Genomic DNA, 24523 nt, shown 5'->3' with positions numbered 1-24523 from the left:
GGTAGACGTCGACATGGACGAAGGTTTGGAGACATGGGGTCACGCCCAAACGTCAAGAGGACAAAAATGGAAAGGAATGGACAATACCTAGTGGACAGAGGTGTAATCGTGAGTAACTTTTTAGCTATTTTTTTAAATTGCATATACAGTCTCACAGATATGAATTTTTTTATTAATATAGTATAAATATAATCATTTAAGAAGAACTAGAATTATTAATTTTCACTTAAATATAAGTAAATTAGGTAAAATTTTTTCGTATATTATTAATTTTTAGAAGTATTTCACTAATTTAGAAGATTTTTTTTGAGAATTACATATCATAATATATAGATAATCTTAATCGATAGTTTTATTTTAATAGAAATATAACAATTCTTATATATTATATCGTAAGAAATAATATAATTATTTTTAACTATACGAGTACGTAAATAAGTTTATTTTGATTTTGATGTAATTTATACTTGATGAAAATGCACTTTTTGCATACGGAAGTTATTTTGTTTATAACAGTTTACTATTATACTATTTTTAAACTAAGTACTTCGAGTATAATGTGTTTGACATTGAAAATTGAAACGAATGAACTACATAGAAATTCGCTAAAGCGACAATTTTTACGAAGAAAGTTATTATGATAAATAAAATTAGCCTGAAAAATATAAGATATTAGTATTCGAACAATATATTATGTTTATAAGGAAAGACAAAAGAAAGTATTTTAAGATGTTGGAGAAATTGGAAAATCCAGCATAAAGGACTTATATTGGAGACGGAAATGTCTCAATCAATGGAAATTTTTGTTGAGAAATGCACGTAAATGCAAAGATTTTTACTTATGATAAATATGACAATACCAAGAAATGAATCCTAAAAAGGAAAAATTAAAAATGACTATGGAAAAGAAATCATTTTTTATATACAAGGAGTATGATTATACCACGTACATAGGACTAATAAAATTCGTCCTCGTGAGAGAGCCCGCAACTACTACCATAATGGCATATGGAATTTTTATTGAGTAAACGAATTTCCTCGTGAGAGAGTGAATTATTTTTATACAAATATTTGTGACGAAAAGAAAGTCAGTTAAGAAATGGTGATGAACTGATATAAGAAGAAAAATAAAAACAAAACAAGTTATATAAATACATTGAAGTAACGGAGTTATATTAAAGGAAAAGAAAATCCCATTTGAGGAAAAAGACAAAAGAATATGGAAAATTAAGACTTAAAAAGTTATCTTAGAAGAAAGGATAATTTGAAGAAGATTAATGTTAAAAGATATGGAAAAATAGAATTGAAGATAATATTGTACCTACAGTACAAAAAGTTGCAGTACCTACAGTAAAAAGTACTATTTAAGAAGAATACTTTGTATTGCTTCAAGTAACATAATTATTAGTATAATATATAAAATAACTTTAAATTTCTATAATATAGATATACATATTTTATTCGAATGAGTTCATGTAAGACTGTATTTCAATTAAAGAAATAGAGATTATTTTTGTGACGTAAAAGTGACTATTCGAGTGAAGAAACTGAACTTCTATTTAGCTAGTAACAAAAATTTAGATTAACTATTTAGCTATTGTAGGTTTTTCTCATTAGTAGTTTTTATGTAATTATTTTAATGGACGTCCAGACTTAATATTAATTACTCAGCAATTGCAAGCTGATATTTTCTTTATGTAAGGAGATTTTCATGATATTTCAGGAGATTTTCATTAATAGGAGATTTTCATGATATTTTTTAACAGAATATGGTCTATTTTTATTAACACTTTCTTTCGATTTTTTTCATAATCGAATGCTGAATTTTTTTTTGATACCGACTTTTTTATTTAAATTTTTTAATATCGGTCGAATTTTAGTATAAATATTTTATAATAAAGTACAATTAAAGACAATTTAGACAATAAAAACAAACTCTTGTCAAGAAAAAGGTACAAAATGAAAATTAGAAAATATTAGCATACCCATTTTTTGTTTTGAAGTAATCCTATTCTCAACTAAGGGGGAGCACTAGGTTCAGACAGGAATTTAGGGATGCAAGATGTAGAAGTTTTTTTAAGCGCACAACTATCCATTTTGTCTTTTTGGAACAAACCTTCTCACGACTAAGGACGTGCAAAAGGACCGGAAGCAAATTCAAGGGTATAAAGTTGCGAAAAAACGACCCAGCAAGTAGGTAAGGGTTAGAAAATGAAGAATTTATGAAGTAAATGATAGATATAAATGAAGAATTATGAAAATAATACAAATATAGGAAGGAAGAGATATATGAAATATAAAGTAAATTATAAATGATATAATGAAGAACTATGAAGAAGAAGATTTATGTTTCATAGTACACTATGAAGAAAGTACTAAGTATAAAGAAAATGAAGAAATATGTAATTATTGTGAAGTACCAGACAAGAAGAAGAAGAAAAAAAGAGATAATTTCTAATAGAAGAATATTAAAAATTGGAGAACATCAAAATATTTGTCTTAAAGGTCTAGTAAAGAAGTAGAATTAACAAGTAAGTTCGAATGAAGGAGTTGTAATTTTTTTAAACCTCTGAAATCAAAGTAAAGTATAATATACAATTTCTGAGTATACATTTTCGCGACTCATAAGGAAAGAAATAACTAAGAATAGACGATGTTTGATAATTAGTGAAATAAATTGTATATATTTGTAAATTTTGTTTATATACTTTTTTGGAAAAATTTGTATAACGTAATCAGTTGATGATGATAGTAAGAAAATTTTCTTCTCTTCGGGGAGGAAAAAGGAAGCACGGTACATGGCTCAGAAAATTTTCTTTTCTAAGGGGGATGATATAATGGGATTTATCTCATTATTAAGATTTTCTAAAAATCCTTAAATTAACTAAAGTATTCGTTAGATATTTATTTATAAAACAATAAACATCACTTACATCACGCATATTAGTTATAATAATTGCAAAGTAGAACACCTTAGCTAAAGTCCACGTTTTGCTTAGATCAACAAGGTCGATTATTCATTTTGACACACTAACGAGAATATATACAAACATATTTACAAAACGAAGTATTTGATAAATATGGGAACACGATCAGATTTGAGTGATTAGTGGGTCAGTCGAAGTAGTTAGTTAGGTTTGGCAGGTTGCTGCCGTTAGAGCAGAATACTGTCACCTATCAACTGAATACATTTATATGGAATTACTTCAATCAAATAAAGTAGTTATGAGTATATAGTGTATTCCTGATAGTCAACCCCATTCCAGTATACTAAATATCCACTTACCACCATAAGGTGATGCGTTAATTTTGATGCTTAGTGTTAACAATTGTTTCCTCCATGTTGTACACAAACAAAAATGTATAATTATTTAAAATCTGATCGGTGCGGATCGGCCTTATATGGTATTTATTAGAAATTTTTTAAATAATGAATATTTTTGCTATCCACTCCGCCAGACCACCACCCTCCAGAAAAAATAAGGCCCCCTCACCACAGCGAGCTGGGAAGTCTTCTGAGACCACCGGACCCTCCAATGAGGCCACCCAGGAGAACCCAACAATACGATCGCGTCTACCCTCAACAGAGGTGCTGGAGAAAATAGATGATGAGGTCTTCCACGGACACATCTTCTCAGAAGGGGAGAACTTAATGGAACAATACGACCAAATGTTGGACAAGGCTGCCAAGGAGCTGGAACTGGCAAAGAATGCGGCGCACTCCCCCGTCCCCCCATCATCCGCCTCCACCCAAGAAGGAACTCGTAGTACACCTAGACCACCCCCACCCGGAAGAGTGTACCTACAATAGAAGACCTCCTGAACTTCACATCCCCTCCTAATATGGATACGAGCATCAATGACATGGAGAGCGTGCTCACCGAAGAGCCTCCGCTACAGGGGGATTCCAATGCCAAGGCTGGGGTCGAAACAACTACAGTAAATGACGACTAGGGTATACCCATTCTGCTCCTCCAACTTGAGTATTTACGGTCTTGCGAGGATATTGTTCAGGTAGTTTTTCGGTTGTAGTACGATGGCGACGACGACTAGCAAACGCCACAAGATTCTTCAAGTCAATGTTGGTAGAGCCAAGGCGGCGCACGAACTGGTCTATGCGAAGGCCTTGGACATCGGAGCGGATCTGGTTATTATACCGGAGCCCAATAAGAACATTGCTAAGAAATTACAAGGAAGGAGGGTGTAGTAAAAATCAACCTTGTTGATGTGGCTATCGTGGCCTGCTACATCTCTCCTAACGTCAACATGACGGTATACCAGGATAGGGTGGACAGTATCGTTGAGACGGCTATGGTTGAAAAGGATTTTGTCATAACCGGAGATCTGAATGCGAAATCCGTTCTATGGGGTTCCCCAAGGAACGGCAGTAGAGGAGAGGTATGGAATGAGTGGATCTCCACTCTCGATCTGGTTACCGCGAACAACATTAAGCATACCTTCGAGGGGGATTCGAGCACCCATACCGACGTAACGCTGGTGACGAACAAGTATGCCAGCAAGGTCACCTTTTGGGACGTGTTGGATGAAAATCTTTTCACTTTCCACAAGTATATCTCCTACGAGATCGGCTCTAAAGCGCTGGTTTCCTCGAAAGCGGTGTACTAATAATGTACAAGACATAAATGAACATTTGGCATTTAAAAATTGTTGTTTAATTAAAGAAAGAAAATGATTTGGTGATTTTAAATAAGAATAATTCTTATTACTACCAGGTCCAATACCAAATATTGGTATCAAATTTATTGTATTGTGACTTTGTAATTTGGCCACCAAAAATCTTTTTTAGGCAACGAATTCTACCAGATTTGGACTTGTAGAATGACAATGTTAAACTTATTTTAAAATTTCATTCAGAAATTATAACGCCTGAACTCTTGGTAGATATTTTACTAAAAGAGAAGACAGTGCCAAAGTTGAATAATGGTTTTATTGCAAAGGGTTTGGGAAAATCATTTTTTCTACAACCACTATTCAAAGTGCACTTTTCTGCACGGTTTTATGTTAGCAAACTTGATATTTTCTCACAGTATAAGATATTTGACATTAGTGTGCAGAAAAGTGACGTTTCTGTGCCGCAAAGTGACGTTTCTGTGCCGCAAAGTTCTTTTCTGCACAGTTGACTACCTCATTCTGAGTAACGTTATATTCTGTTTACATCCGTGGACTACCGCATTCTGAGTAACGTTATATTCTGTTTACATCCGTGGTTAAACTTTAGACAAATATATAACATATAAGACAATTATTATATTTAACTATAGCATAGAAACTAAATTATGGATGTTACAACTGTTTTATTTTACAATTTTATTCTTATTAAACATTTTATAATCATCAAATAACCAATAAGGATTTAGCAACCTGTGCAAGAGACGTCGAATGAAGTAGGTTTTGTGTGAATCCGTGACTGTATAAATATAATGTCAATAATGTGTAATAATTGTTTAAATTTAAACAAATTAAGGCAGTGCATTAATTTTTTAACTGATTTCTGTGCAATTTATTTAGGTATAAGGAATTTAAATTGATTAGTAGGTATTAATTAAATACAGTTTAAAATTTATCACATAGGTACCTATTATAATTAATCGTCGTTTGGAAATTGTGATTTTTATTTTTAAGAAAAACTGTGCTTGTAGAAAAAGTATAGTGTGAAACACGTGCATAAAGGTAATTTCTCACTCGTTTGAATTGCGGCACTCGCTTGCGCTCGTACCGCAACTTTTCAAACTCGTGAGAAATTAGTACCTTTCTGCACTTGTTGCACAATATACTAAAGTTTGATGAGAATAGCAGAACCCTATTCCACAATACATACACGATGGAAGGAACTTACGGAATAAAATTAAATCTGCGCTTGTTTTAAAAAAATATAATAAACGCTGAGACCCGTCGATTTTTAAATATAAATAGACGCTTTTAAACCTACATTTAAATGTACAGGGTGATTCACGCAAGCCTAGTCCATAAGCTTTTATTTTTAATGGAACACCCTGTATATTTTTATATTTTTAAAAGCTTTTTAACAACCTGATTTCAACGAACTATATCATGTTGGGTATGTTATGAATAATACAGGGTGAATTTTGAAATTATAAAGTGTGGAAACCACCTAGAGAATAAAATTGTTTGTGTTCTTATTTTAGAAAATTATAAAATGATGAGACACATCAAAATTTAAATTCAAATGTGCACTTTTAAACATAAATCTAAATGTACTGGGTGATTCACGCAAGTCTAATCTATTCAACAATCTTCATTTTTAATGGAACATCATATTTATTTTATGTTCTAAAATGCTCTTTATCAACTTGATCTCAACGAACTATATTATGTATGGTCTATTATAAATAATACAGGGTGAAATTTTCATATTTTGTATAATCCATTAAATACATAAAATGTTTAAATTAATAATTTATTACATTACATAACATATTACACAGCTCAGGAGCACAAAGGATGGAGGGATACTAATAACAATAGCAAGGGCGGATCCAGGACCGATTTTCGGGAGGGGGCCATGAACTTTTTTTGGGTAGGGGTACTGGAGGGTCTGGGGGTAATTTTTAAAAATTAGGATTACAATAGTGAGTGTTAAGGCACTTTTCACACACTTTTGAGTACCATAGAGACATTTAAAACTTATAGTTGTTATTATCTAAAGTATTATGAAAGTACCGATTGTTACACATTTCTTCGAATCCATGTGCAGACAAGTGTTCTTTCAACAAGTCTAATTTTCCCAATGCTTCTACTGTCAGGCCTTGTTCTTCCCCTCTTTGGAGATGATTTTTACTAATTATTTTTATATTCTCATAAGCGTCAATGAACTTGAGAAAGTCTTCACGAATGTTGTTATTGTGTACCTATGTATCTCAAATTTAGAGCAAGCTGTTCCACGTGGGATACGTCGGTCATTTGGGCAGTACGAAATCGGGCCCAACAACTATTAATGCAAAAGGTGTATAAACACTTGTAGATAATGCTAATACGAAATTGGGCCCAGAGATCTTAGCAGGTAGAAGGAAATGTTTAAATATGATGAAATTATTATTTAGTTTCTCTGTTTCATTCAAGTAGTGTACTTGTTGTTTTGCACTGTTAAATATGTCGCAGTTGAGTAAAATTATAAGTTAAAGGGGTAAAATATTAGTTATTCGTGAAAATAATAAATTTTGTTTTCATCGCCTAGTACCATCCGGAGAAAGCAGGTGGAGATGTGTTAAAAAATCATGTAAAGCCTTTATTTTAACCAACGGAGAAGGTCAGGAGCGACTTTTATGTTCTGGGAGTTTATAAATCATAATCATGATAAATTGGACGAAAATGTTATAGAAAGACAAAAAATTTCAGTCAGTGCCAAAAGGAAAGCAGTAGAAGATATTCGCGACAGACCGTCAAAAGTTATGTGTTCTGTGTTAAGAAGTGACTGCAATAATTTAAATATTAATGATGTGAAGTGCATTAAACAGAATATATATAACGCAAGAAGAAAGTCAATGCCAACCTTCCCCAAAGCTGTAAGAGAAGTGCATTCAGCATTAGAGGTTTTAAAGCCAGTTACTAATAAAAGTGAAAGTTTTGTTTTGGAAAATAATATTTTCTACATTATTATTTTTGGGACCCAAACTAACTTAGAGTGGTTGTCCAAGACAGAAATATTGTATGTAGATGGAACTTTCGATTACTGGAATTTTCGATCATTTCATTCGCACTTAAATAATTCATTTTATCAAAATTATCCCTCATTGTATATTTTCGTCGATGTTCTTTTACAATGTCAAACTGAAACTTACATCAAGATTAATAGTGTTAACATTCCATTTAAATTTCAGAACAGTGTATCTAAAAAAGGCATATCTATTTAAAAGACCAAATTTGTAAATACCAACAAAAATCCATAAGTGCCCTTGAGTTTGTAAAGTTAGTGTCATTCTACTATTCCTGATTATGTTAATAATAAATTCTATACATACATTCTTGTTTATGAATTACTACTTGTAATATTAGTTGTAGATTTTTTTTTAACAATAAATAACTTCTTTATTAACAAAATACAATGTTTTTTTATGTATTTATCATCTGGGCCGAATTTCGTATATACCTTTGCATAGAAATTTTGGTCCTGGGCCCAATTTCGTACACATTAACGGTTTGTTACCTGACTCTGGGCGCAAATTCGAATCGCCCGGTCATTTCGTCAAATATTACAGAGTAATAATTTGCACTTTGAACCTGATTCATTATTTGTTCAATTATTTCTTCACCACAACATGTTATCAATTGATTTTGACTGGTGCTACTAATATACAGGGTGTAACGAAAATACAGGTCATAAATTAAATCACATATTCTGAGACCAAAAATAGTTCGAAGGAACCTAATTTACCTTAGTACAAATATGCACATAAAAAAAGTTACAGCCCTTTAAAGTTACAAAATGAAAATCGATTTTTTCGAATATATCAAAAACTATTAGATTTTTTATTGAAAATGGACATGTGGCATTCTTATGACAGGAACATCTTAAAGAAGAATTATAGTGAAATTTGTGCACCCCATAAAAATTTTATGGGGGTTTTGTTGCCTTAAACCCCCCCAAACTTTTGTGTACGTTCGAATTAAATTATTATTGTGGTACCATTAGTTAAACTCAATATTTCTGAAACTTTTTTGCCTCTTAGTATTTTTTCGATAAGGCAGTTTTTATCGAGTTGCGGCTTCTTTTTTAATATGTTTACATAAAAATTCTATGGGGTTTTTGTTCCTTAAACCCCCCAAATGTTTGTGTATGTTCCAATTAAACTTTTACTGCGGTACCATTAGTTAAACACAGTGTTTTTAAAACTTTTTTGACTCTTTGTATTTTTTCGAGAAGGCACTTTTTATCGAGATATTACTTTTTTTTAGTATGGTTCAAAATATACCTAAAAATGTAAATCATAAATAAATTTTCATATTATTACCAAGTCTCCATAATCGTTCTCAGTCATATACAAATATGTGGTGGATTTGACAAATATTCAAAATATCTCGATAAAAACTGACTTTTCGAAAAAGTACTGAGGCAAAAAAGTTTTTAAAATACTGTGTTTAACTAATGGTACTACAATAATAATTAAATTGGAACGTACACAAAAGTTTGGGGCGCCACAGTGGTCAAAAATTCAAATTTAGGAGGACATCTAACAAAAACCCAACTTCTGAGAAACATCTATTAATGATTATAATTGAAAAGTAAAATGCGTACCTTAGTCGGTTCCGAATAATTTATCTATTTCCTAGGAACCTTCTCAAGGTCTAGTAGTCGCAAGGGTACTGCAAGTACAAGTTTTGTTCAGTTACGCTTTATCGTCGTTTGCGAACGTTGTGTTCTCAAGTTGTTAAAAGTGTTAAAGAGTGTTTTTAAATTATTTTTTTTTATTTTATCATGTCTGCTGGTTCTTCAGGTTAGTATTATTTGTGATGCTCGTATATAAAAGTATTTTATTCATAGTAAAATTGGATTTATTAGAAGCAGAGAAAAACAATAGTTATCTTTTTAATTGTTGAAATTTGATAGTCAAAAGAAAAAAAAGTTTATTTAGTTTTATTCTAATTTTTAATTATATTGTTGATTCATCATTTATCTTTTTATACACAAAATCTGTAGGGTCGGAGTGCATCGGAAGTTGTTTAATAATTTTTTTGTGTGTTTCAGATATTCACTGAGACGTGACGAGGTTGAATTTATTCGAACTTCTTTTAGATAATTCTTTGTTATCTCGGGCAACTACAGTTGCTTCAAGGAAAAATATGCTTGACTATGTAAATCATGGAATAGATAATAATAATAGATAAGATACACATGATATAATAATGCGAGAAAATAATTATGTCGAGGAACAAATAGCTTCGCTCTTACCAACAATTGTAAATGTTCGAGAAGAAATTGTTACTGTCCAGCATACGTTATTAAAAACTATGTTGGATGGAAAAGTGGCCAATGCTCTAGCAGAAAATCCTTCCACACAGAGTTGCTATATTTGCAAAACTAAACCAAAAGATACGAACAATTTAAGGGCAGTTTTAAAAAAACCTTGCAATTTCTCTACTTTTCAGTATGGTCTGTCGACGCTACATGCACATATTAGAGTCTTTGAATGCATTTTGCATATTGCTTACCGACTAGATAGAAAAACATGGCGGGTTAGAGGTGTTCAAAATAAAGCCATTTGTGAAGCAAAAAAAAAGAAATAAAATCAAAATTTCGGCAAGAAACTGGACTTCTCATAGATACAATTAAGCAGGATAGTGGTAATACCAATGATGGTAACACTGCCAGAAAATTCTTTAAAGACCCTGAGAAATCCGCTCAAATTACAAATGTAGACGAAACTTTAATTAGGAGATTTGTAACAATTTTACAAGCCATATCATGTGGTTATCAATTAAATAGCGAAAATTTTAGAGAATGTACTCTGAAAACTGCCGAATATATTGTGAAATTATACGAATGGTATAAGATGCCAGCTAGTGTCCATAAAATATTAATACATGGAACTGACGTAATTGATACTCTTTTACTTCCTATTATGTCGAGCATATATCTTATTTCTTCTAAAGCTTCTTCGTGGCGAGGAGTGCCTCATTATCGACAACATAACACGCGCAAGATCGGAAGAAAAGACAATATAGAAGACCTTCTTCATGCGTTATTATTATCTTCAAATATGGTTATTTCACATTTAAGACCATTGCCTAAAAGAAAAGTAAATCATCTATCTTAAGAAGTTTTGGGCTTACTTCGTGCACCAGAAATTAGCCCTCAATCACCTTCAATGTCAGAAAAGAAGAAGATTCGGATACTACATGCTACAGTTTTTGAGTAATGTAAATTTTTATTAATAATTTTATTATTTTTTTTTTGACTCTAGATATGCACGCTTGGTAAACTATTTTAAATTTGTTTATAATTCGCTATTACATACTTTGGGTTTTTTAATAATTGTATTTTATTTATTTTTGTTAGAATTCTGTGATTTGTTTTAAGTGATTACTGAAAAAAAGTTCCTAAGAAAAATAAAGAACAAGTTGCTTTTTATTGTAAATTACCCTTATTGCAGCCGGCTAAATATAACAATAATTATGAAACACCCTGTATAATTGAACGACATTAATATTAACTATTTTCGTGATGCTATCTTAACAATTTGTGACCATTACTTGTTCTTAATAAATTGCCTTAAAAAAGATAACATACCGAATTCAACAAGTCCTCCTAAATTTGAATTTTCGACCACTGTGGGGCGTTTAAACGAACCAAACCCCCATAAAATTTTTATGGGTGTCCAAATTTCACTATAATTTTTTCTTAAGATGCAACTGCCATAAGAATGCCACATGTCCATTTTCAATAAAAAATCTCTAATAGTTTTCGATATATTGGAAAAAATCGATTTTCATTTTGTAACTTCAAAGGGCTGTAACTTTTTTTATGTGCATATTTGTACTAACGTAAGTTAGGTTCAATCGAACTATTTTTGGTCCCAGAATATGTGATTAAATTTATGACCTGTATTTTTGTTACACCCTGTATATTGCTCGGGAAGATGTTGTGGATATGTGATGTTTAAGAGTCTTATCTTCTGATGCGAGTTTAAACCTTAACAATTGTAAAAAATATTTTTTTCCAAAAATATATTCAAAAAACATGAAAGAAAGTAATTTTGTTTTTGCACCATAATTTTTTTCCACGGGGATATAGGTATGGGCATATTTTCACAGAAAAAACACTTCCATACTTCCTCTATTTTCACACACATTTCTAGATACATACACTCACCGGCACAAAATTACTCCACCCAAAATTTTTTATTCAGTTTGAAAATTTATAACTTTATTACTTGTACACCGATTTTCAAGATTCTTGCACCAATATTTGTAGGTACATGTATTGATATCGTTTGGTATTATATTTTTAGCTTGGATTTCCTAAAGGATGACAACAATGGCGAAACGATAGCGGACATGGAGAGGCGACTATATTCAAACCTAGGGCTGGACAGAGAACGTTTGGAGGATTTGAAGGGTGCCATCATGTTCTACAGGAAATCTATTAAGATTTGTGGAGACTTCAAATTCAATAAGGAGCTCTCTGAGGAGCGTAGTAAGGCCTTAGAGGAGATCTGCAATCGACTGGATAAAAAAAGAAAAATCCTGACTGTAGAACATACACGTGAGTATCTATTAATTTATTCCGTTCCATTCTTTCTACCAATATAGGCTCTTGAATATGTACTTTAAAAAGAAACTACAACTTTAACGGGTTTTATTGTTTTATATGGTCAATGGACGTCTAAATATGAAAAAACCGCGGAGTGCTACCATGTAAAGGGGTGCGTTTTTAAGAAAGGGGAGAATTAGTCCCTAGGCACAGGGTGCATAAGGGTGAGTTCGATGCACTTTTACTACAAACACGTCTATAGAAAAATTGTTCCAGATTAAATTTATTATCGAAATATCACCTTTTAAAGTAAAAAATATTTTTTTTTACAAAAATATATTCAAAAAACATGAAAGAAAGTAATTTTGTTTTTGCCCCATAATTTTTTTCCACGGGGACATAGGTATGGGCATATTTTCACAGAAAAAACACTTCCATACTTCCTCTATTTTCACACACATTTCTAGATACATACACTCACCGGCACAAAATACCGCCACCCAAAATTTTTTATTCAGTTTGAAAATTTATAACTTTATTACTTGTACACCGATTTTCAAGATTCTTGCACCAATATTTCTGTGGAAAGATGGCAAAACCATATATGTCAAAATTTTTACATTTTGAGATTTTTTACCCACATATTCGTAGTGATGAGATCTAGAAGATGGCAAAATAAGGTATACTGCAGATGTTTATTGTATTGTGTTATTAATGGTGTCAAAAGCAATTAAATTCAAAACAGTGACATCTTAAGATGGCAATAGCATATATATCTTATACCTATTCTTGTCTCCATATAACACCTTTAGAGTAAGGTACTTGAGGAGGTGGCAATATACTATATGCAGATATATTATAAAGTAACACCACTATTCATGTTGATATGCGTTTAATTGAAAGTTGGCAAAACTAAATATAAACGCATATATTGTATTTACACCTTTTCATAAACCAAACATTATTATTTGTTAAAGATGGCAATTGCATATATGCAAACATATTTCGTTTTGCCCTCCTCTTTATATGTGGTATGCGCGATGAGTTTCAAAGCAACCTGTTGATTTATTTGATTTTGCCGTCTACCAAATTGTTTTCAGTTGTTGTCGCGTGGTCATAGTTGGCGAGTTTCGACAAGTCTAAACTGTGCATTTGTTAGTAACCGTTATTTTGGTTGGATTTATGAATAAGATACATAAGGTGGTTGTTTATAGTGGATTTTAAGGTACATTATTAGCTTAAATTATTTAATTATTGTGCAAAAAGTGCGGTCAGAACTTTATTTCTCGAAACTTGTTGCTTATACATTGCTGTAAAATTTCGGTTGAAAATAATCTATTCAATATGGATGATTCTACGGCCATTTCTGCAGGACCAAAGGCAAATGTACGTGATCAAAAAATACTCATGTCTGATCATTCGGATAAATTACAGTTCTTAGAGATAAACAAAGCCTGCGAAGAAAAATCTGAGATGTTTAGACCTAAAGAAATTACAGAAGTTTTTAAACCAACCTTGTCCGAATTAGCAAACGTTGATATTATTGACCATGGTTCAAATAGGGTAAGTTTTATTTTATGCAAACTTTAGTCTACGATCTTTTGCTATTTTTTTATTTTTTAATTCTTTACACAATGTTTATATGGGCGTCACATTGTTTTCAAAATAAAGTACAGGCATTAAAACATTTAAAGGTTCTGAAAAAAGGTATAAAATACTGCAAATAGTAAAAGACCGCAAGCTATAATGTAGTTACCGTGTTTCTAAATTAAGATGTATCTTTTAAGGAAGAAGATGTTACGTCCATTGAAAATTACAAGAATAATCCTTCTAACCTAGAAACAGCGTTTTCTAGTTTCAATTCAACACAAAACGGTGTCACGGCCATTTTTGAAATAAATAAAGAGAATGTAGCACCTTTTACTAAACCTGGATTAGATGTGGATCTTTTTGGTTACGTAAGTTTAGGATATTTTTTTTGTATGTATTCGTAAAAAAAAAATTCTTAAAAACAATTTTTTAATAAAAAACATGCCTTCGCTTTCCAAAATTTTCCAGAAACTTGAAAAAATCGTTTTGACAGTCTTAAATTTACAGGAAGATGATAACAATTCCAATATAAGTTCTGACTTAAACCAAGATAATTCGGATGAAGATCCTAACTGGTATCCAGAAGAGGATGACGCTAACCAACTAACTAGAACTTCTGGTTCTACTACCCCAGGAAATTTTGACGGTTTGTTTATTTTATCCTAAAAAATAACATGGATCATAATTTTTAATTTGTATATAATTTTAGATTGTTTGCAAAAGGACGTAGAAGACGGTATCCATGATATCGAATGTGAGGGATCAGATTGTTCTGAAAAACAAGTTGGTAGTAATACTCATGAAACAAAACTGACCAGTAATAAAAGAAAACAAGGTGTCAGAAAACGTGCAGAGGAAACCAAGAAAAAAAATTTAGGTCTGGCCTACAGAAACAGGAAAGGAGTTTTATGCCCAGCTAAAGTATTTAGACCAATAACAAAATGTTGTACAAAAATTGTCATCAAAATTGCACCCCTGAACAACAAAATATAATTTGGTCTAGTTTTAATAACAAAGCTCCAGATATGCGTAAACAAGTATTATGTGAAAGAATGACTCTTTCTAAATGCAAATACCAAATGAAAGGCAGAGGTATGAAAGGGGGGAAGCCACATAATCGGGTCGTAACTGTTATTTACTCAGCGCATATAGAACCCCAGAAAATTGTAACTGTGTGCAAGAATTTTTTTATCAATCTCCATGGAGTAACAGTAAACCAGCTAAATCTGCTCGTTAAAAAACTAAAATCGTCAGAGGATGGATTTATAAAAACAGATATGAGAGGACAGCATGTACCCGCTAATAAGTTGGTCGAAGAACGCAGTGAAATTCAGAAATTTATAGATCAATATCCAAGACATGAAAGTCATTATGCAAGGCGAGATAATCCTAATCAAATATTTCTACCGAGCCACCTAACCATCCGGCAAATGCATAAAGAATATCAAGAAGATAAATTAAAAAAAGGGTTAAAGAAATCTGCTAGTTATGTTTTTCGTGACGTATTCAATAGTACGGGGTATGAATTTAAACAGCCCTACATCGATACATGTCGCAAATGTGACGAATATCAAACACTAAAAAAGAATGCTAGTACTGAGGCAGCTAGAGCAAAAATTAATGAACAACGGGACGACCACATTAACGAAGCTAATAAAGCCTTTGAAAGCAAACGAAAAGACAAAGAGATAGCTAAAAATGATGAAACGAAAAGAGTACTTGTTTTTGATTTACAACAAGTCCTACCAGCTCCCTACTTATCAACTAACATAGTCTACTATAAGCGTTTATTATCTGTGTATAATCTTACTATACGTGATTGTTCTTCCACTGAATCGTCTGTTTGCTTTATGTGGTATGAAGTCATTGGAGGCAGAGGTTCTGATCAAATTGCCTCGTGCCTCTACAGTAAACTAATGAGTTTATCAGAGACCGTTCAGCACGTAACAACATATTCGGACACGTGCGGAGGACAAAACCGCAACATTAATATGGCGGTTATGTTTTTGTATGCCATTCAGAAGAAACCAACTCTCGAAATAATTGATCAGAAATTTCTTTTGCCAGGTCATACACGCCTCGAGTGTGATAGTGACCACGCACGAATTGAAAGGTGTAAAAAGCAAATTTCAAATGATTTTAAAATAATGGTACCACGGGACTGGTTTCAGTTTGTACGATCGCTTAGGGGCAAATCCAAATTTATAGTGGTTGATATTAGACAAGAAGAGTTTCTGGCATTTTCGAAGCTCTTACGTGACATACTAGTCAAACGAACAAGCGACACTGAAGGTGAAAAGATATCTTGGCTTAATATTAAATGGCTAAGATATACTAAGGAGTTTGGGCTAATTCAGTTTAAGTATACCCTTGACGATGAAGCGCCATTTAAAACTCTAGATATAAGAAGGGGAAAAAGAAGAGGTCGACCATCACTGGCTACCATAACTGTCCCTCGCTCATACAATAGCCCCTTGGGTATTAATCCAAAGAAAAAGAAGGACCTTTTATCGATGTTAGACCTGATAGACAAAGACTGCCATGCCTTTTATGAAAATTTGCCAACCACATCCAACGCAAAAGAATATGACGAATTGTGCGATGATGCCTTGGATTCGGATTCAGAAGACTAATTGGTTATAGATAATAATTGGTTATATAATTGTAACATCTCAGGTATTAATATAAAATACAAATATCTTGTTTTTCATTTCCCTTTCAAAACAATATATACATAAAACAATTAATTTATAAGATGGCAAAACCACATATATCTAAAATATCTAAGATATTCCAAAAACTAGCAATTAATCTTCCTGCATGTTTCACACATTAGAAGTACATTCAGTTCTTTGTACTATTGCACAAAAATCATAACAATACCTTTTATCACCGAATTAATATTAAGTTTGAAACCTTAAAAGTGCTCTCCTGAAAACTATCAAAAATTGACATATATGGTTTCGCCATCTTTCCACAGATTTGTAGGTACAAGATACATGTATTGATATCGTTTGGTATTATATTTTCAGCTTTGATTTCCTAAAGGATGACAACAATGGCGAAACGATAGCGGACATGGAGAGGCGACTATATTCAAACCTAGGGCTGGTCAGAGAACTTTTGGAGGATTTGAAGGGTGCCATCATGTTCTACAGGAAATCTATTAAGATTTGTGGAGACTTCAAATTCAATAAGGAGCTCTCTGAGGAGCGTAAGGCCTTAGAGGATATCTGCAATCGACTGGATAAAAAAAGAAAAATCCTGACTGTAAAACTTACACGTGAGTATCTATTAATTTATTCCGTTCCATTCTTTCTACCAATATAGGCTCTTGAATATGTACTTTAAAAAGAAACTACAACGTTAACGGGTTTTATTGTTTTATATGGTCAATGGACGTCTAAATATGAAAAAACCGCGGAGTGCTACCATGTAAAGGGGTGCGTTTTTAAGAAAGGGGGGAATTAGTCCCTAGGCACAGGGTGCATAAGGGTAAGTTCGATGCACTTTTGCTAGAAACACGTCTATAGAAAAATTGTACCAGATTAAATTTATTAACGAAATATCACCTTTTAAAGTAAAAAATATTTTTTTTACAAAAATATATTCAAAAAACATGAAATGAAGTAATTTTGTTTTTGCCCCATAATTTTTTTCCACGGGGATATAGGTATGGGCATATTTTCACAGAAAAAACACTTCCATACTTCCTCTATTTTCACACACATTTCTAGATGCATACACTCACCGGCACAAAATTCCGCCACCCAAAATTTTTTATTCAGTTTGAAAATTTATAACGTTATTATTTGTGCACCGATTTTCAAGATTCTTGCACCAATATGTGTAGGTACATGTATTGATATCGTTTGGTATTATATTTTTAGCTTGGATTTCCGAAAGGACTACAACAATGGCGAAACGATAGCGGACATAAAGAGGCGACTATATTCAAACCTAGGGCTGGTCAGACAACGTTTGGAGGATTTGAAGGGTGCCATCATGTTCTACAGGAAATCTATTAAGATTTGTGGAGACTTCAAATTCAATAAGGAGCTCTCTGAGGAGCGTAGTAAGGCCTTAGAGGAGATCTGCAATCGACTGGATAAAAAAAGAAAAATCCTGACTGTAGAACATACACGTGAGTATCTATTAATTTATTCCGTTCCATTCTTTCTACCAATATAGGCTCTTGAATATGTACTTTAAAAAGAAACTACAACTTTAACGGGTTTTATTGTTTTATATGGTCAATGGACGTCTAAATATGAAAAATCCGCGGAGTGCTACCATGTAAAGGGGTGCGTTTTAAAGAAAGGGGGGAATTAGTCCCTAGGCACAGGGTGCATAAGGGTGAGTTCGATGCACTTTTGCTACAAACACGTCTATAGAAAAATTGTTCCAGTTTAAATTTATTATCGAAATATCACCTTTTAAAGTAAAAAATATTTTTTTTACAAAAATATATTCAAAAAACATGAAAGAAAGTAATTTTGTTTTTGACCCATAATTTTTTTCCACGGGGATATAGGTATGGGCATATTTTCACAGAAAAAACACTTCCATACTTCCTATATTTTCACACACATTTCTAGATACATACACTCCCGGCACAAAATTCCGCCACCCAAAATTTTTTATTCAGTTTAAAAATTTATAACTTTATTACTTGTACACAGATTTTCAAGATTCTTGCACCAATATTTGTAGGTACATGTATTGATATCCTTTGGTATTATATTTTTAGCTTGGATTTCCTAAAGGATTACAACAATGGCGAAACGATAGCGGACATGGAGAGGCGACTATATTCAAACCTAGGGCTGGTCAGAGAACGTTTGGAGGATTTGAAGGATGCCATCATGTTCTACAGGAAATCTATTAAGATTTGTCGAGACTTAAAATTCAATAAGGAGTTCTCTGAGGAGCGTAAGGCCTTAGAAGAGATCTACAATCGACTGGATAAAAAATGAAAAATCCTGACTGTAGAACTTACACGTGAGTATCTATTAATTTATTCCGTTCCATTCTTTCTACCAATATAGGCTCTTGAATATGTACTTTAAAAAGAAATTACAACGTTAACGGGTTTTATTGTTTTATATGGTCAATGGACGTCTAAATATGAAAAAACCGCGGAGTGCTACCATGTAAAGGGGTGCGTTTTAAAGAAGGGGGGAATTAGTCCCTAGTCACAGGGTGCATAAGGGTGAGTTCGATGCACTTTTGCTACAAACATGTCTATAGAAAAATTGTTCCAGATTAAATTTATTATCGAAATATCACCTTTTAAAGCAGTGATTCCCAAAGTGGTCCAGGTGGACCCCCAGGGGTCCACGAGGGACTCAACGGGGGTCTACGTTGGCGTGAAATAAAAATGGGGGTTCACAAGTTGCAAGTGTGGGTCCACGAAAATTTTATAGCGATTTGGTTTTATTTAAACAAATTTGCATTTTTTTATTGTAAAATATAAATGGAAAAAATAATATTTTAATAGTAGTGACTCAAAAATATTATTATAATGCATCATAATAAGTTATTTTGATTAAAAACAAGTTTTTTTATCAAATTTTAGTGTAGAAAACGGTAAAATACTGTTTTTTACATTTTACTCCATTCCCAAAACACATGTCTTTCGATTTGACTGAAAATTTGCCCACAGATAGCCAAAACACAGGACTTTAAGAGGTTAAACGAATTTGTATCGTGTCACAATACAAAAAAATACGTGGAATACGAAAAAATGGTTAAGAAAATTATAATAATTATTATAAACACAACTTATTTGGATCAATTTCAATTTCTATCATTTTTGTCGAAAAGTTCAGTATTACGGAGATATTGAACAAAAACTACTGCTATCAAATCAATCAGGGCTTATGCTGGCGCCTTTACCGTATACGTACTACCTGAAATATTGATTTTTAGCAAAAACATTAAAGAGATCAAAATTGTATAAAATTTAATTCTCTCCATTTTTGTTAGGTACATTGTTGTTATAAATCTAATAATAAACGAGATAATTCAATAATTATCCGTAACTGTCACTCTTTCCCCCATAACTCGGAAAATATCGACGGCACAAAAAAATTAATAATAGAATACGAAATCATATAATATGATTTATTATTTTCCACAACTTCAGTCCTTACACTTGTTGTCGAAAAGTTAAATATGGCGGAGATCCTGACCAAAAACGGTTCTCCTTTATTCGCGATTTTAAATTTACACTACTATTGACCCCTTTAAGATTAGAAAAATAGAATCTTGCTTGGGTAGCTCGGCATGCAAGATCAAAAATGTTAACCCGACTGTACTATATAATTTTGACTCTTTATTTCATGTAACTTTTCTTATATTGTAAAACTATACAAATTCTTTTAACCATAAAGTCCTGTGTTTTGGCTATCTGTGGGCAAATTTTCAGCCAAATAGAAGAACATGTATTCTGGGAATGGAGGAAAATGGACAAAACAGTATTTTAACGTTTTCTAAAGTTTGATCAACAACTTGTTTTAAAACAAAAACTTGTTATGATGCCTAATAATCACATTTTGGACAACCCTTCTATTATAACATTATTTTTTCAATTGATAATTTACGATAAGAAATGAAAATTTGTTTAAATAGATTCCAAATCACTGTAAAATCGCTTAAATTGATATTTTGAGAAGAGAAAAAGACCTTCAATGTCTTATTTTTACCCCCCCCCCCGAAAAGAAGCAGGGGGTCCACCGAAACTAATATTTTTTTTAAAGTGGTCTACGAGAAAAAATAGTTTGGGAACCTCTGTTCTAAAGTAAAAAATATTTTTTTTACAAAAATATATTCAAAAAACATGAAAGAAAGTAATTTTGTTTTTGCACCATAATTTTTTTTCACCGGGATATAGGTATGGGCATATTTTCACAGAAAAAACACTTCCATACTTCCTCTATTTTCACACATTTCTAGATACATACACTCACCGGCACAAAATTCCGCCACCCAAAATTTTTTATTCAGTTTGAAAATTTATAACTTTATTACTTGTACACAAATTTTCAAGATTCTTGCACCAATATTTGTAGGTACATGTATTGATCTCGTTTGGTATTATATTTTTAGCTTGGATTTCCTAAAGGACTACAACAATGGCGAAACGATAGCGGACATGGAGAGGCAACTCTATTCAAACCTAGGGCTGGTCAGAGAACTTTTGGAGGATTTGAAGGGTGCCATCATGTTCTACAGGAAATCTATTAAGATTTGTGGAGACTTCAAATTCAATAAGGAGCTCTCTGAGGAGCGTAGTAAGGCCTTAGAGGAGATCTGCAATCGACTGGATAAAAAAAGAAAAATCCTGACTGTAGAACTTACACGTGAGTATCTATTAATTTATTCCGTTCCATTCTTTCTACCAATATAGGCTCTTGAATATGTACTTTAAAAAGAAACTACAACGTTAACGGGTTTTATTGTTTTATATGGTCAATGGACGTCTAAATATGAAAAAACCACGGAGTGCTACCATGTAAAGGGGTGCGTTTTTAAGAAAGGGGGGAATTAGTCCCTAGGCACAGGGTGCATAAGGGTAAGTTCGATGCACTTTTGCTAGAAACACGTCTATAGAAAAATTGTTCCAGATTAAATTTATTAACGAAATATCACCTTTTAAAGTAAAAAATATTTTTTTTACAAAAATATATTCAAAAAACATGAAATGAAGTAATTTTGTTTTTGCCCCATAATTTTTTTCCACGGGGATATAGGTATGGGCATATTTTCACAGAAAAAACACTTCCATACTTCCTCTATTTTCACACACATTTCTAGATACATACACTCACCGGCACAAAATTCCGCCACCCAAAATTTTTTATTCAGTTTGAAAATTTATAACGTTATTATTTGTGCACGGATTTTCAAGATTCTTGCACCAATATGTGTACGTACATGTATTGATATCGTTTGGTATTATATTTTTAGCTTGGATTTCCTAAAAGATTACAACAATGGCGAAACGATAGCGGACATGGAGAGGCGACTATATTCAAACCTAGGGCTGGTCAGAGAACGTTTGGAGGATTTGAAGGGTGCCATCATGTTCTACAGGAAATCTATTAAGATTTGTGGAGACTTCAAATTCAATAAGGAGCTCTCTGAGGAGCGTAGTAAGGCCTTAGAGGAGATCTGCAATCGACTGGATAAAAAAAGAAAAATCCTGACTGTAGAACTTACACGTGAGTATCTATTAATTTATTCCGTTCCATTCTTTCTACCAATATAGGCTCTTGAATAAGTACTTTAAAAAGAAACTACAACGTTAACGGGTTTTATTGTTTTATATGGTCAATGGACGTCTAAATATGAAAAAACCGCGGAGTGCTACCATTTAAGGGGTGCGTTTTTAAAAAGGGGGGAATTAGTCCCTAGGCACAGGGTGCATAAGGGTAAGTTCGATGCACTTTTGCTACAAACATGTCTATAGAAAAATTGTTCCAGATTAAATTTATTATCGAAATATCACCTTTTAAAGTAAAAAATATTTTTTTTTACAAAAATATATTCAAAAAACATGAAAGAAAGTAATTTTGTTTTTGCACCATAATTTTTTTTCACCGGGATATAGGTATGGGCATATTTTCACAGAAAAAACACTTCCATACTTCCTCTATTTTCACACACATTTCTAGATACATACACTCACCGGCACAAAATTCCGCCACCCAAAATTTTTTATTCAGTTTGAAAATTTATAACTTTATCACTTGTACACGGATTTTCAAGATTCTTGCACCAATATTTGTAGGTACATGTATTGATATCGTTTGGTATTATATTTTTAGCTTGGATTTCCTAAAGGACCACAATAATGGCGAAACGATAGCGGACATGGAGAGGCGACTATATTCAAACCTAGGGCTGGTCAGAGAACGTTTGGAGGATTTGAAGGATGCCATCATGTTCTACAGGAAATCTATTAAGATTTGTCGAGACTTAAAATTCAATAAGGAGTTCTCTGAGGAGCGTAAGGCCTTAGAGGAGATCTACAATCGACTGGATAAAAAAAGAAAAATCCTGACTGTAGAACTTACACGTGAGTATCTATTAATTTATTCCGTTCCATTCTTTCTCCCAATATAGGCTCTTGAATATGTACTTTAAAAAGAAACTACAACGTTAACGGGTTTTATTGTTTTATATGGTCAATGGACGTCTAAATATGAAAAAACCGCGGAGTGCTACCATGTCAAGGGGTGCGTTTTAAAGAAAGGGGGGAATTAGTCCCTAGTCACAGGGTGCATAAGGGTGAGTTCGATGCACTTTTGCTACAAACATGTCCAGATTAAATTTATTATGGAAATATCACCTTTTAAAGTAAAAAATATTTTTTTTACAAAAATATATTCAAAAAACATGAAAGAAAGTAATTTTGTTTTTGCACCATAATTTTTTTTCACCGGGATATAGGTATGGGCATATTTTCATAGAAAAAAACACTTCCATACTTCCTCTATTTTCACACACATTTCTAGATACATACACTCACCGGCACAAAATTCCGCCACCCAAAATTTTTTATTCAGTTTGAAAATTTATAACTTTATTACTTGTACACAGATTTTCAAGATTCTTGCACCAATATTTGTAGGTACATGTATTGATATCGTTTGGTATTATATTTTTAGCTTGGATTTCCTAAAGGACTACAATAATGGCGAAACGATAGCGGACATGGAGAGGCGACTATATTCAAACCTAGTCAGGTCAGAGGACGTCTGGAGGATTTGAAGGGTGCCATCATGTTCTACAGGAAATCTATTAAGATTTGTGGAGGCTTCAAATTCAATAAGGAGCTCTCTGAGGAGCGTAGTAAGGCCTTAGAGGAGATCTGCAATCGACTGGATAAAAAAAGAAAAATCCTGACTGTAGAACTTACACGTGAGTATCTATTAATTTATTCCGTTCCATTCCGTTCTACCAATATAGGCTCCTGAATATGTACTTTAAAAAGAAACTACAACGTTAACGGGTTTTATTGTTTTATATGGTCAATGGACGTCTAAATATGAAAAAACCGCGGAGTGCTACCATGTAAAGGGGTGCGTTTTTAAGAAAGGGGGGAATTTCTAGATACATACACTCACCGGCACAAAATTCCGCCACCCAAAATTTTTTATTCAGTTTGAAAATTTATAACGTTATTATTTGTGCACCGATTTTCAAGATTCTTGCACCAATATGTGTAGGTACATGTATTGATATCGTTTGGTATTATATTTTTAGCTTGGATTTCCTAAAGGATGACAACAATGGCGAAACAATAGCGGACATGGAGAGGCGACTATATTCAAACCTAGGGCTGGTCAGAGAACGTTTGGAGGATTTGAAGGATGCCAATATGTTCTACAGGAAATCTATTAAGATTTGTCGAGACTTAAAATTCAATAAGGAGTTCTCTGAGGAGCGTAAGGCCTTAGAGGAGATCTGCAATCGACTGGATAAAAAAAGAAAAATCCTGACTGTAGAACTTACACGTGAGTATCTATTAATTTATTCCGTTCCATTCTTTCTACCAATATAGGCTCTTGAATATGTACTTTAAAAAGAAACTACAACGTTAACGGGTTTTATTGTTTTATATGGTCAATGGACGTCTAAATATGAAAAAACCACGGAGTGCTACCATGTAAAGGGGTGCGTTTTTAAGAAAGGGGG

This window comes from Diabrotica virgifera, chromosome 9, assembly GCF_917563875.1.
Source record: "Diabrotica virgifera virgifera chromosome 9, PGI_DIABVI_V3a".
Classification (NCBI taxonomy): Eukaryota; Metazoa; Arthropoda; class Insecta; order Coleoptera; family Chrysomelidae; genus Diabrotica; species Diabrotica virgifera.
This window is presented reverse-complemented; position numbering follows the sequence as displayed.